Source organism: Anser anser (genome assembly GCF_964211835.1).
Source record: "Anser anser genome assembly, chromosome: 1".
NCBI lineage: Eukaryota > Metazoa > Chordata > Aves > Anseriformes > Anatidae > Anser > Anser anser.
This window is the reverse complement of record NC_139720.1, coordinates 84,700,607-84,716,104: the sequence shown is the minus strand read 5'-3', so window position 1 is coordinate 84,716,104 and position 15,498 is coordinate 84,700,607. Positions and strand designations below refer to the sequence as shown.

Here is a 15,498-nt window from a genome sequence, read left to right as displayed (position 1 = left end):
AAAATGCATGCTTTGTGCATATGTATGTGTGCATATCTGATAAATACACCCATGTAGGTAAACAGTGTTTTAAAAAATGTATTATCAATGAATTAAAATCATAATATTAAACCTAAACATTATTTATTTAGAGCAATTATACATTCAGCGGGTATACGGACAGATATATATCCTTTCCATACATTTATTATTCTTGATAGAAATTTTCCCAAGATGTTTCAGGCTATTAATTTTACCCTTAGATAGCAAATTGGGATTTCTAACTGCTAGATAAAAAAATAAAAAAATCTTTTTGTCTCCTTATAAAAATTCGACCTTGTTGCTATCTTATAATGACTTAGACTCCATTTCACCAGTGTCTCCTGACTAATTTGAGCCCATCACTAGTTACTGGTACAGTCCTATCCAGGGGTGCCAAATGCAGAACCCCTTCATGTGGCCTGTTGAATTTTTTATTTCCAGCAGGTGAGTAGGAGCAAGAATATGAAGACCTATCTTCTAATGAAGCTCCTCTGTGACTTACATTTACTTTCTGTCACTGATTGACATTATCATGCCATTAATACCTTATCTTTTTCATCCTGTAAAAGTTGCTATTGGATGATACTAATTTTAAGAGATGCAAGTGCTTATTTCTCTGTATTTTCTACTTTTTTTTTTTCCTTTGGTAAGCTTAAATACTCATACTAATATTTTAGTTGTTTCTATGGCACATAATATCTATAAATTTTTATATCTTTAAATGATTTTGGCTTCCAAATAAGTTAAATGTTTGTATAACTGGCACACTTCCATCACTACAAAGCTGAAATTCAGTTATGATTTTCTCAGTTAGGGTTTGTTTTTTATTTCATTAGCAATTCAAGACTTCTTGATGTGAACATCATAATACCCATTTTCTTACCTGTGCTGATCTGCTCAAGTTAGTTGAGGAATTGAAGAGCTTATGATGTGCTGTTATAACTCAGAATTATGTCTGGTAATGAATCTCAGACTAATTAGCTTATGTAGCTAATGCAAGTGTCAGCATGGGCATACTTCTCTTGTTCCACATATAAAAAGTGGTCCTATAAGTTCTGGGTGAAACCTTCATTTTAGATACTTAACAAAAAGCGGAGACTATCTTCAGCATGAGGTTTGAATACTTTACATTTCAGGAAAACAAAATATTTCATTTTTGGTGTTATTTAATGTTTTTATCAAACAGAAAACTTATGCACATTCTTAAATTTCAACTGAAACAGGGCTGTAGTATTCTTTACGATTTCTTTCAGGTCCATTTTCTACTGTTATCTTCTGTTTGGTGGTGTAATCCTTCCTATCCACCCATTGAGTAGGAGGAAGCTGTGCTTGTTTTGTTATTACACAGTTTCCACTGAAGTCAACTTTGATTTTTTCATAAATAAAGAAAGTTTATCGTCTTCACATAACTCAACTGTGTGAAGATGCTTTATAGACATATAATTTTGTATGAATTCTGATGAAATAGCAGGGCGGCCTCAAACATAAAGGGAGAAGCAAGCACAGGCTTTTCTTGCCTGCTCTTTGTCAGTACAAGGAGGGTCCAGGCGCAGGCAAAAAAAAGCTCTACCAGACCTGGAAAGACAGGACCAATGAACGGAAAAAAAACATTTGACAGAAGAAAATGCCATGTGGTCCAGGGCTTCTGTTCTGTGGCAGTGTTGGCAAAGCTGGAGGACAGTGACGTGTGCACTGCAAATCCTGACACTGTCCTGAGGAATGGGAGGACCCATCCTGGCTGCTCTGTCTTGCATGGTGGGATTCCCATGTGAATCTCCTGGCAGCCCTGTGACTGCGCTGCCTCACTCCTGTGAGGTTGCAGTGGCTTGCTCCTGCAGGGTCCTTGCAGCCTGCATTCAGTAAATGTACCATGCATGCATATTGTGCCTTCTTTTTCATGAGAGAAATGGACAAAGACTTCTATTCCTTTATGTAAGGTCAGTTACTTCAAATTTGTTCCTGTTCTGTTCTTTTATGTATCTGGCTGAAATAGGAAACTAGTTCTTTTGTTTGGTTGGTTGGTTGGTTGTTGTTTTTTTTTTTTTATGCATAAGGACCTAGTTAATACAAATAAATTTAGGTTAAGTTGGCAGTCTGAAGTGGAAACATTGCAACTGTGAATGGTTTATGCTTTTCTTAAAACGTTTTTTTGATTGTTTCATTTTTGTTTAGAGTTTACAGTAAATATTGTAGCGTGAAAGGTACTATCCAAAGAAAAAGACATATGTAGTTTTTTGTCATTCATTTACATAATATATAGTAGATCTTTACTTAAAGTTGTCAGGGGGGAAAAAAAAAGTGAACCTGAGTCCTTTGAAGGGAAAGAAATGGTGGTGGAAGGAGCACAAGTTGTTGCCAAAAATGACTACAATGAGCCACTAAACCAGATATGTTACTCCTAAATCCTCAGCATAAGGTAAGAGCATATACTTATCTTAGGGAAAGCAATGATGGCTCTAGTTCTGAGAGGAAACTTTTTGCCTTACTATGTCATCATTTTGATTGCTATTTTTCTTCTTTTTTTCCTTTTCCTTTTTTTCCCCAGTATCCTTTTTTTCCTCAGTATCCTTTCATTTTGGTGGTACATGAAATTAGTGCAGTCTAACTTATGTGAAATGTATATGTTGCGCACACAACAGGGCTGATGTCTACAGGTACAGCTACACTGCTAAATAAAAAGAAGGCTGTTGAGGAAGTTCACCTCTTTGATTGTCATCACCACTGATTTTCATTATCATGGTCAGCCAGCTCCCTGCCTCTTTTTTTGAGTGCCCCAATAAGCCACTGTAAAAGAAAGCCCAGGTGTACTTCTGGGAACTGTTCACAAGGATTGCTCCCCAAAACAGTACTAGTGAGACCACACCAGGTTTGTCTCCCTTCCTTCCACATAGTCCTCTAGGAGTACACATAGATCCTGGCCCTCAGGAACATCTCTGCGTACATCTTCATGTCATAAAAATACTATGCTGTTGAGTCCAGCATGCCTCATGTTATTTCAGACTTGAATGGAAACCAAACCAAAATAATTGTTGCATTATCGGCACATCACCAACTGTAGTTCCAAAGCCAAATTATATACAGTAGAGATATGGCCAATAGGTACCTAAAGATGCAGTCTCTGTTCTTTGTGAATATAAGGTATGGATTGCTACAGATTGCTTGTCCTTGGATTTCAGAACTGTCCCTGGAACCGTTTTATCTAGAAGTACAAAGAGAGTCACCTTTTCTAAAAGAATTAAAAAGATCTATTAAGATATGCTTTGTTTACTAAGATCCAGCTTCATATACTAGTAGCGAGAATAACTGTTTGAAAACTTTTATTTGAATGGAAAAAAAAATAACATTTTTAAAAAATTCTAATATATATACCATACATATATAAATTTTGAGAATACAAATTATCTCTTTATATATAAAATTGACTGAACTACCAAGTCTAAAGTGTTTTGGTTTTGCCAGGAGAATGTCTAAGGAGTATTTTGGTAGGTAAAGGTCTATTGCGATTTTGCAAATCACCAACTTTAGATGATTTTACAATACATTATGAATGTATTTGTATATATGAACATAATATGAAGCTGGGGAGGAGGACTTTGGACATCATCACAGTTTTCATGGCCCATCAACGTTAATGCTGGAGCTTGTTTATTCACATTTCCATTAAGAGTGATGTTCTCAAACAGAAAATGGAGAAATGGAAAAACTTGAAAGTGGCTGTATGAATAGCAAGAACAAGCGCAGTTATGGTTCAAAATCCAGCATTACAGTACCAAAACCAAACCAAACCAAAAATCTGAAAGAAAAATAAAATCCCTTCAGACAGCAGTCCTTTAGTAACCCCTGAAGCCTAGCTGTTGCACTAGAGCTAGGCGCTTTTTTCTACTTTGTACCAGCTCTGAGATAAATGCCATAATACAAGTCTAGGTATACAACGTCCAGTTTGATATCAGTTTGGCTATGGAGCACATGGGAGGCAGAAGTGAATTCAGTGCCTATTAAAATGCTTATGAAAAATAGATAAAGCCCTTCAAATTTTAATAACATGCTATTTGATTTTGCCAGCAGATAACATTATGCACAACAAATTGCATACCCCATCTTAAGAGCTTCAAAGTCATCAGTGGGTCCTGGAGAGAGTGTGCAGGAGAGCTAACTCCAGCACACACCGATAAGCAGCCAGTTTTGAGGGTACGAAGAGGACACAAACGCTGTGGGTTTTTCTGAGTATGTGGAGAGGAGCTGGATACTATTATCAGGAGTGGAAGGATAGGCCAGGCAGGGGTTGCACCAAAAGAGAAAATTTCTGTACAGATACATTCAAGAAGATCCAGTAAGAGTGGAATTATGAAATATATTTGGATTGGGCCTTTTGTTTGCAGCCTGTTTATTTGCTGAGGTATTCTGGATAAAGCTTTCTGCCAAAAGCTCTTAAATCTTCATTAAAAAATAAATAAAAAAAAAAGGTAAAAAAAAAAAAAAACTCCTGGGGATGCCTAGAACTCTTATGTTGTTGATTTTCTACTCAGGCTGTTTGGGATGGTGAGCACCTACTTGTAAGAGAGGAATTTCAGGAAGTGCCTTGAGGAAAAATATTCATTCAGACAGAGCCCAGATAGAAAGATATAAATTGCACCATTCCTCAGGTGGTTTACACAGTCTGGTTGAAAAATAATAGTCACAGCTTCCCTTTACTTCTCTTCTTCCTGTTTTCCTTGGATTTGTCCTTAGCGCATGTGAAAGGAATAATTCCTTCTCATTCTTTCTGGGAACACTCATGGAAGAATCACTGATCACATGGACAGATCTTTCTGTAGGATGTGGTTATAATTCCAGTGCCGTTCATTCACACTCACCACAAAAGCACTGCTCTTGTCCTCTGCCTGCCCCTTGCTGCTCTGGCAGAGTGGTGCTGAGGCGTTCTATAAATCTGTTACACATACCTTCTAGCAAGCCAGCAAGCAGACATTATAACTTCTCTTAGTTATTCTTATTCTCTGTTTTGACCTCAGTCCTGATTGCAGCGGTTAATATGATTTATTTACTCATAAGATACTAAACTAACAATACCACGTTTAGCTTGGGCTGCCCATGAGACATAGAAGAGAAGTGCTGATATATTATTGCTAAGGGCAATGGGCAGATTACTCTGCATTAGATTCAGAGGGTGCATTTATTCATCTATAAGCATTTTTATAGTGACTGTAATTGTAACACCTGGGCAATGTACATGCACTATAAAAATGTTGAGAGCCGTCCATTAGGGCAGTTAATTCTCTGTCCAGCTTCTGATTTAATTGAGACATTCTGTCTTTGACTGTGTTACTGTTTCTAATTTAAGGCATGCAGTAGGGAAAAGCCAAGCCTCACAGCTGTGAAAGTGTGTGGGTAGATACTTGGATGCTGGAGGCCAAGTCTGAGCAGGAGGGAGAAGAGAGTATCATCGCAGAAGCAGTTACACATAGCTTTAGAGATCATATTGTTTTCTTTGTTGTAGAAGTGCTGGACGAAATTTATTTTATGCCTAACATTTCTGATAGAAATCTGAGCTTCGAGGAGCATGAAACTAATCAAGGTTGAATTTGGTTAATAGTTCTGGTAAGAACAAAGAGGGGAAGAATTTAAAAAATGTCAAAACATATCATTTTGACCTTTCAAAAATGAAATGTTCCATTTCAGAAATGCCAAACCATTTCATTTTGACATTTGTAAAATGAAACTTTGACTTTTTGATTCAAAATGGCATTTTTTTCCTTAAAAATTGACCTACATTGTTCAAATAGTATGAATCTGAGATAAAATAATTCCAGAATGCTATGAGTTGAATAAAAACTATAATTTTTCAGAAAAAATAAAACAAATCCCACTCTTCTTCCAACTACTTTCCTAATTTCTTTTCTTATGTCATTGCTATTGCTGTTATCATCATATACGTTTTGTTATGTGTTTTCTTAAGTTCTTCATCTTTCCTCTGTTTTGCACTGAAATGAAAAATCTGCACTTTGCTATATTCTAACTTGGTTTGAGATTTTTCCCAGGAAATGTTTTAACATGCAGTTTCATGGATTTATTTTTATTATTTTAGCCTACTACAGATGGCTATTCAAATTCATCTTGTTCTTTATTTTCTCCTTTTTACTGCTTGCTTCTTGTTAACTGTATATGCATAAAGCAGCAGAAGACCGAAACTCTAACCTTAGGACTGTGTCTGCTGCAGCAAAAAGTGGCATGGCCTAGTCAAGGAATGTACAAGTCCACCACTTGGAACCTGCATCAGAGGGAACCTTTGAAAAACATGCTTGAGCTGACTGATCTCTTACAAGGTGCATGTTAAATCTGAGATTGATTTCAGGGAATTTCCCATTCCCTTAAAAGACCAAAGGAAAGGAGAATGTTAAATACTTCTGTCACTAATGGGCCTTTGCCAACCATCTTCTTTACTACTGTCTTGGAAATAGCTCTTTTAAAGAATCAGATTTCCTATTATGCTTTTAAAGTGGACCCAAATATAGAAATTCTTGATGGAGTGCCAGGCAGTGAATGAAACTAGATCAAAATTGGTTCCTAAACCATAGCTGAAAATGCGCAGGCACATAGTTTAGCTCAGTAAATGCACTTGGAATGAAGAGCAATACTGCATTTCATATGCAGTCTTTTGCAGTTTCCAGCACTCATTTTTGTGAGAATAGTGATCTCTGATCTCTACTTGGGTTTGATATTGTCTTGTGTACAATCTATGGTCCGTAACACACTGCCCTTTGACACAGAGAGTCTACTGCCTAAGCAGCAAGAATTGGCAGGAAAATGGGTGTAGAGGTATGAACAAATTTCTCCATGGTAACATAACAGGATAATGGTGTATTTGGAATTCAAACTCTAGTAAATTGTTGCACAAACAAATAAAAAGCAAGACTTTGAAAGGTTTGTAGAAAAGGGAAGAATGTGGATGACTTTTCAATTCATGTGTGGTTTGAGGACAAGCCCAATGTAAGTGTAGAAATAACACTGAAGACCAGTGATTAAAGTTGAAAGAGAAAAATGTATCTTATTAAAGAATTCAATTTTTGGTCAAGGGACTTACTAAGAGGAAGAAAAAAAAAAAAAGTTTATCCAGTTAGTTTCATTAATAAAAAATGAATTCCCTGTGGATTCATTTTCATGGCACAATATATTCTAGAGCAGACACATACCTAATTGGTACTCCAGAAGCCTAACTGTTTATAATAATAACGAGACAAAAATAAAATCTTTGAAGTTCAAGGAGAGTATAGACTGCATTCCACTTCTATTGTGCTACCTTATAAATATTTCAGTAGAAGCCAGAGCTATAGTCTTAGAGGGGAGCTAGCCAATTACATAGAGATTGTTGGAAACAGTGAGCATTTTGTTCCAGACCACACTCAAACCCCAGGTAACCCAGAGACAAGGTCTGTTGACAGACGCACAGTATGTAAGAGCTTCATTTTAGCAAAATAACAGGTAATGATATCTTCAGTCTTCAGATAGACTGTTCATGAACAGCATCTGGAAAGATGAGATCTAGATAAAATCGATATGGATGCTGAGAGATTCTTATAATTACTCATATAGCTGATGAGCTCATGGTATTTAATCACACTACAGATGTGATGTTTCTTGCAGTGGTTTACATGGGACCATTGCTATGGTACTATCAATCTTCTGATAGCTGGCACTTTAAATTGGCATTTTTCTTCAGCTTTTGGAGGAATATGGTTAGATTGGCTATCTTCTGTTAGAAGCTTTTTAGCTCCCCTGATTAAGAAAAGCTGAATTAAATAATTGAAGCTTAACCATTAGACTCATAATCCCAAAAGCAAATAAAACTAAGTCAGCATTTTAGATCTAACAAAATGTTTTATGGGATGACGTATGGAAGAACAATAGAAATTCTCAAAAGTCATGGTCTGCTTGATACTGTAAGTATGCAGAATTAGACATGAATCATTGTGCAAAGCACTTGTTTTGTAAAAACTTTTGCTGTTATGTGCCAGAGTTCTTCAATTCTGTACTGTATTCTGGAACCCTGGAGTATGGTGCAAATTACAGGCATATTTACTTCCAACTCCACCTACACTGGAGAACACAGAGGGAGAAAATAAGTACAGATTTTCAAAGGAATGCAGAAACCTTTACAAAAAAAATCCCTATTTGTTCTGATCTATATTACATCATTCTTATAGTAAGCTACAAACATCTCAGGTGTTTGTGGTTTGATATATAGCAGTAATGTTGTGGAAGCTAAATTTGATCACAAGAGCTTCTGATGCATAGATGATCAAAAGTTGCTGCTCAGGGAGCTTTCAACCAAATGAATTTGTCTTGGATTTACCTAATTTTAAACCAGTAACCTGAATCCTAGTGCAACTGAGCAAGAAAAAGGTCTTGTCCTATGAAGAGTAAAATTAATAAAGTCTTATTTCTATCCATTCTGTCTCATAGATGGTGTCTTTAGGATCTAATCTTTTCACATACCTAAGGCTTTTAAAATGTTAGTATCCTATAGACACACTGAAGAATCTCATAATGGTTGAGCTGATATTGCAGTCTGTTTCAATGATGAAACTGATGCAGTGTTTACCCATTTTTAAGACTTTTTTTTGTACTCCTAATTTACTTTCAAATGTGCTTGTAATTTTCCAACAGTTATGCAAAATTTAATAAAGCAGAACAGACATAATCATAGGAAGCAGTGTAACAATATTGGATGCTACTAGAATAACTACAGAAAATGAACATATCCTGTCATCCAAAAGGGGCATATTGGAACTTATTTAATATAGAAAGAAATAGATGCAGGGTGATATTTCTAAGTAAGGTAAACATCCATGAAATCATTGCATTTGAGGACTCTTGAAAGAACTTCTACATATTTTCTGAAAACATTTCATGTCTGTGTTATTTAAGGATATAATACATGCAATGCAATGAAAATGGAAAAACCTTTCAGTACCTGTGGTAAGAAGATGACTAGATAAAATTGGATGGAACTTTTGTTTACATTATGGACAACAAACAAAAAAAGGAAGAAAGATAACAGTTAACTTTTCTCCACAAGATAACCTATGAAGTACATTCATAAAAAATAAGCCAAAAATGTTATGACTAATCAGACCAGGGAGTTGTGTGACTTTTGGCTATGAAATTCTTTTACAAATGTGGTTATAAACATTTTCACATTCATAAGATCTGTAGTAAACTAAATGGTTAAAAACACGTTTTTATTGAATTGTCCTGTTCTTTTTTTTTTTTTTTTTAAATATTAGCCATGCCCAGCAATCAAGAGTTAAAAGTTAGAACAGCAAGACTTTGCCTAGAAATTACCACAGGGAAAAAATATATTTATTTTAGGCTCTCATTAGGGAATTTAATATAGAAAGTATGAAGGACAGAGAGTAGAGGAAAGAAGAGGATCAGCAGATAATTAACTCTTAAACTGACATGTAATTACAAGCAGTGGCTGATGAATTGTGAAATAATGATAGTTATCCAAACTACAGTTTCTGAGCTTTCTAAAATAAATTTTATATCAATGCTCAAAGGTATAGCCTATTTATATTTACAATAGTTATTATTATCGCAGTGCTAAGTTATTTGCATTTTATATTTTTAAAGTATTACTTTTGAAACAGTATTAAAAACAAAACAAACAAACAAAACCACCAACAACAACTACTGATATGTTTTGCAATTGAAAGTGAGCAGCAGTCCCTCTTTACAATTATTGGCATATGTTTCCTCTCAACATCCCCTGAGACTCCATCTAGGGAAGTAGTTAACACATTTATCTGTTTCATTTACTGGTTAGCCCAAAATAGTTTAGAAGCTTTCCCTCTTCTCTGAACTGTTGAAGCTCTTCCTTATGGCTGATTTTATTTATGTATGTATATATATAGAGAGAGGCGGTTTGTTTTTTACTTTATATATGTATATATATAAATATATAATTTTTATGTGCATATTTATATATAAACTTATATGTATTTATATATATATGTCTATTATATATTCATATATATGCATATATATGTGTGTGTGTTTGTGTGTTGTTGAATGTAGTCCAGATGTAGGTGACTGTACTAATTTCAGAACTGATCATATGAAGTACAATATTAGCTCCAATACCTAATACCTAACAATACCTAAGGCTGTCTGAACATAGACAGATAAATAAATAATCAGTGTCTTTTACAGAATTTTAGCATCAGGTATTTATTTCTGACAAAAAAATTTCTTTATATTTATTTCTGGCAATTTGTCCTCTGATAGCCGTCATCCAAGTGTGTCTCAAAATGGGAGATCCGAATATTGGTGAACAGAAGTCTCTAGTCAATGCTGGAAACTTGGTTAAGAGTACACCATTTAGTCAGCTACATGCAGGCTTCTGATACCAGTTTAGATGCCCTGGGATGCCTCCTGCCTTCCTCTTTAGTCTACTGTATGCCAGTCCCATGGACACCTGTTAGGGGCAAAACGTGTTATCTTAAATAGTTTCAGACGTCTACATCCAGGCAAGAGACCTGTATTTGCCTCGGAGCTAAGAATTGCCAGTCATCACTGCTGATACCCTGCTGGTAAGCTTCCAGTTGCTCTAAGACCCAGCTCTCAGGCAGATTTGGGGAGCTGCCCCTTCCCAGCAGAGGGGAACTGCTCTGAGCACAGCAGGAACCCGGCCAGTTTGAAACCTGCACCTAGAATGGGATGAAGCAAGCAAAAATCTCCTTGTCCAGGGGCATTGGGCTGTGTCTGGGCTAAGTGAGGGGAAAGGATCTTGGTTTGAGAAGCTGAGCGTTTCATGGAGACATTGGTAGGGATGGCTGGCCCTAAATTGCTTAAGAACCACGGTAGGAGAGAGGGAAAGGGAGATACTTAAGTAGGGTAGATGCTCATGATCCTATTTTGTTATATGGGAGTGCAGATGATGGCATGGACTGGTGTCATATTTAGGGACTCTTGCCCTAACACAGCTAGTAGCACATCCCTGCCAGAGATTTTGAGCTTAAGATACTATTCTTTGCTTTGTTTAATGCATGCAAAAATTTGTGTAGCTTAGAATAAAGATGAGCTAATGTCAATGGTTACTTCCCTAGTTATTTCAAAAGAGTGGGGGGAAAAATGTAATAAACTGGGAAAGAAACTTCTACACTTGCATGCAGGAGTGTCAGAAAAGCAGCAAGTAGGTAACAACACTCAAACAGTTTTGTATTACTAGTGAGGAGTCAGTAATATCACATTTTCATACATGTGAACTTTCTTATATGATGGTACCATAGTGGGTGAAAAAAAAAGTAATCATATGTACATTACTCAAAAAATGTAGGATATTCTAATTCTTTTTGTCTTTCCCCATTTTGTGGATTCTATTTTCTGCCAGCCTTAGTTTCTAAAGCCTGTATATCTGCATTCAAATTAGTAGCGTATCATGCCAAGCTCACTCCTCAGACATTACAGATTTTTGTAATTGAACAAGTTGCATTAGGCTCACAACATGCAACTTGTCCACTACTCTGCTGAGTAAGCAGATGTATGTGGAATACCTTCCTCTCTGTTTCGCTGAAGAGTAAAGTTTCTCAGGAAATCTCGTTTTATGAATATGTGTCACCAGCAGTTACCCCAGACTCCTGGCAGCTGTTAACATTTAGCCTGCAATATCTTTTACATGTCCCAAAGTACTGTGATATTAACAGGAATACTGAGGAACTGACGATCTGCAGCTCTTATTTATTTTGTTTCTGTGCTTCCTGTGAATGAACATGTTTAACTTCAAGCAGCAAACTTTGAAAGTGTAATCTAAGTGCTGATTTAGGGATGTATGGTGTGGAAGAAAAAAAAAAAAAGGCATTTCTTGTTCAGTGTAGTGTTGAAAAAGACAGGTCTATAATTTCTCATTAACTCAAGCACAGATAGAAATATCTTGCTTTTGCCTGCCCCTGTGTACAATGCAGAATTATTGTTGTTTTGGTCTGCATTGGTTCAATTGCTTGATTTTCCATGTGGAAAGTACAGAGACACAAGTTATTTGTGTTATACCAAGGCTGGTATAATACAGGTCAAGTATGGAGAAGTTAAGAAAGACATTACTCATGTTGCCCATACATATCTGTTAGTCAGAAGCCTCTAATTATGTGATCCCACTGTATTTTTGTCTGGTATGTTCCTATCCCATGCAGCGTACGGAATGGATGATGCTTTTATGGACCAAGTGATTAGTATTTTTTTTTCCCATTTATTTGTTCTGTATGTGGCCATGTTTATTTACTGTAAATTGCAGGCAGAACTACCTTTACCTTCATTTATTTTGCTGTGTTGTTCATCTGAAATCCTTGCAAAGCCTGTATCATTTAGTTCTGTGGGGTTGTGTTGGTGAAAAGTATCTCAGTTTTGGTTTCTCGCAGAGACACGATTGACTTGTCTTTTCAGGCTATTTTTGGTCAGTCAGTATTTAGTTACCTGTGCGGGCTCTCTTGATGGCAGCTGACACTGCGAATACACAGCAGTTCTGCAAATGAGATCCTCAGGTCCCAGAGCTGGCATCCAGAAAATGAGAAATACAAATTGGTTTAGCGTGAGTTGCATCACATCGCATCGCATTTCTCACTAGCGACATGCTCAGAATTGGCCAGAATAGATGCATGTGCGCGTTCTCTTAACTAACAGAGGAGCAGCAAAGAAGTTCAGGACTGCTCCTCCTCTGGCCTCCCACTGGGACTGGAAAGTGGGAGGAGGGAGCAAACAAAGAGGCTGGCAGCAGTGTTGTCACCTGGAGTGGGGACAACCCTCCTTCCAGCCTCCTCGCCACTCTCGCTCTTTCATGTCCTGGCGGCGAGGAGAGACTGAGCCCTAGGGCTGCTGGAGTAGCTGCTGAAGGCGGTGGCAGGGAGCAAGAACATGCTGTGAAGAGGTACCGTGAAGTGTTATTTTGGGAAGCAGGCGGTATTTCTGGCAGCAGGTCCATCCTTCTGAACCATATAGCCTCCAGCCCCATCCTGTCGGTGGGGAACGCATCAGCCTGAAAGATTAAAGTTCAGCAAAATGATAAGCCACCGAAACCAGGGCTTTGTAATGGGAACTGTCATGTAACTTGAATAATAGTCCCATTCATAATACTTACACTGGATCTTAATCTCACTTAAAGTGAAATTACTCTGGGGACTTAAAATAGGAGTATTTGTAATTTAAATGTCTTCTGGGACTCTTTACACCTCAGGTATCGTGCACAATGATGTGATATGTGCTCTCACTACAAATGTATGCGTGTGTGTACCTCTAAGTGTAGGTGTGTGAACATACACTTGCCATGTATTATTATATGTAGTTATACGTATGTGGTAAAATACATAGTGGTGTACAGATAACAGTAAAACTGAGGGGCCTAATGATGATTCCTATCTTTAATAGTGCCAACAAATATTTTTGTTTTTTGAAATATCCAATGCATGATTTTCTGTTTTCCTTTCATATAACAAATTTAAAAGCAAAATAGAGGGAAGAACACAAGCGAAAACAAACAAAAAAGAAGGGCAGGGAAAGGAATGCAGAAAAAAAAATGAAATTATTGATATGACCAGTTGTGAAAAAAAAAAAAGGGCAAACTAAATTCTCTTTTGAAATGTATGTCATTGGAAAGACTATGAAGCATCCATTCAGTCTTTGTTTTATGACCAGAGTTAAATAGTTTCTATGTTCTGGACCAAACACAATTAAATTTTCACAAGGTGATCGCTTCTTAATATTTTCAGCATATGTTTATATCATTACTTGTAAATTTGCTCTTATAGACATGCTCACAGTGAGCCCTCGGTGGGATACAGAATTTCATGCCATTTTATCCAGTGCTGGCCATAGCTTCTCCTCTTCAGCTAAAGCTCATCACTCTGTGTAAATTATCATAGCTCTTGCAGGTAGAACTTTATTATAGGTGATGCACATATGCCAGGCTCATCTAGCATTATAACACTTTCTGTCACCTCCATCCAAACAACATCTGGCAGCTGTTCCCAGAATGACATTTCAGACATGGAAGCAGACTTAATATGAAGAAAAATATGGTGGCAGTGGCAATACAACCAGAGAACAACTTCCTCCCCAATTAAGTAAAGATGCTTTTATACTCCAGTGTCTCAGGAGTCCCTATTCATTCCCACTAGTTTTTTTTTTCTGATAAGTGGTTTGTAACAGTCTAGTTTTCGATAGTGCTCTAGGTCAACTGCTCTCCATGAGAAAGGGTGAGAAAGGTGGATGTCAGCTTTTTGAACCTGGCCTCTCAGACTGAGGTGGAGATATGCTCCTTCGACCTTGCAATGTATTGTGTACAAGTGTGCTCTTTCATTGTGGTTAACATGCTGTGAACCAAATTCAATGCAACTTCAGTGATCACTTCAAAGTTCCCTAAAGCAGAAAGCATATTTCCACCCACTACCACTTGTTAGATCTGTATTGTTGCACATCACCGCTTGTGTCGTCTCTCCAAAAAATCTCCTGTGAAATCCACCAGAAACATAAAGCCGAGTGGAAGAAAATTACTTTTACAGAGGCCTAAACCTAGTTTTGTGGGAAATAAACAGTGACTTAGTTATTAACCTTCAGTTTTGAATATGAATACAAAATGTAAGAAATTTTAACAAAGTTGTAGCTTATGGTTTCCAGAGAAGGGGAATTTAAAAATTTTTAAATTTCAAAGCTTTTAGCTGAGAAACTTGACGGCACATATTGTGCCATGTCATTGCTTATTTGCTTCATTACCTGCATGAAGAACTTCTAAACCAAAAGGTCTGCATATTGTAGACTAAACGTCTACTTATTGTAGACTAAACTAACCTTTTGCCAAGAATATAGAAGAGGAAAGATTTTTAGGGCTTCCATGTATTGTACAGACAGGCTTCCCACAGTAAGGCTTCACTAGACAAATTATATATCTGTATGACAGTTCCTAGACACACAGTCCCAGTCCTTTTGTGGGAGATGTAACTGGTCACGTAGTCTTCATGGTTAGTGTAATTGTTCTCATTAGCTCCTATTTCTAGCTGTTTGTTTGTTTGTTTGTTTTTCCTATACATCACTTGTTCTGCTACAGTAACAAGGTTACTCACGGTAACCTGGGGTGTGTAGGAAAGGAACCTGGGCAATGAGATGACACAGCTAGGGTAACAGCTATTTGCTATGTATACCCTTTCATACAAGCATCTTTTTATCCTCACAGTGGCTTTTCTGAGCTTTGATATAGCTTACCTATCTCAGGATTCATTCTTTTTTTTTTTCTTCTTTTATTTTTTTTTCTTTCCCCTTGTCTCTTACTCCATTGTGGGCTTCTGAGGTTTTTATATTTTTGGTTTGCTCTCTATATGCTGCTTCCTTAATCACTGCGGCTTCTCTTCTTTTCCTTCCAAGCTTCTTTGATGTATCTTCTGTAACTTCCTATATAAAAAACATAGACAAAACCAAAACAAAAACATTTTAACATGT

At 36.9% G+C, this 15,498-nt stretch overlaps 1 long non-coding RNA gene across 1 annotated transcript in view; it reads left to right on the top strand.

Moving 5' to 3' along the window:
• LOC310885987 overlaps positions 1 to 15,498 on the top strand; it is a 59,772-nt gene that overhangs the window by 43,335 nt on the left and 939 nt on the right. The gene's annotated exons all lie outside the window — the stretch shown is intronic.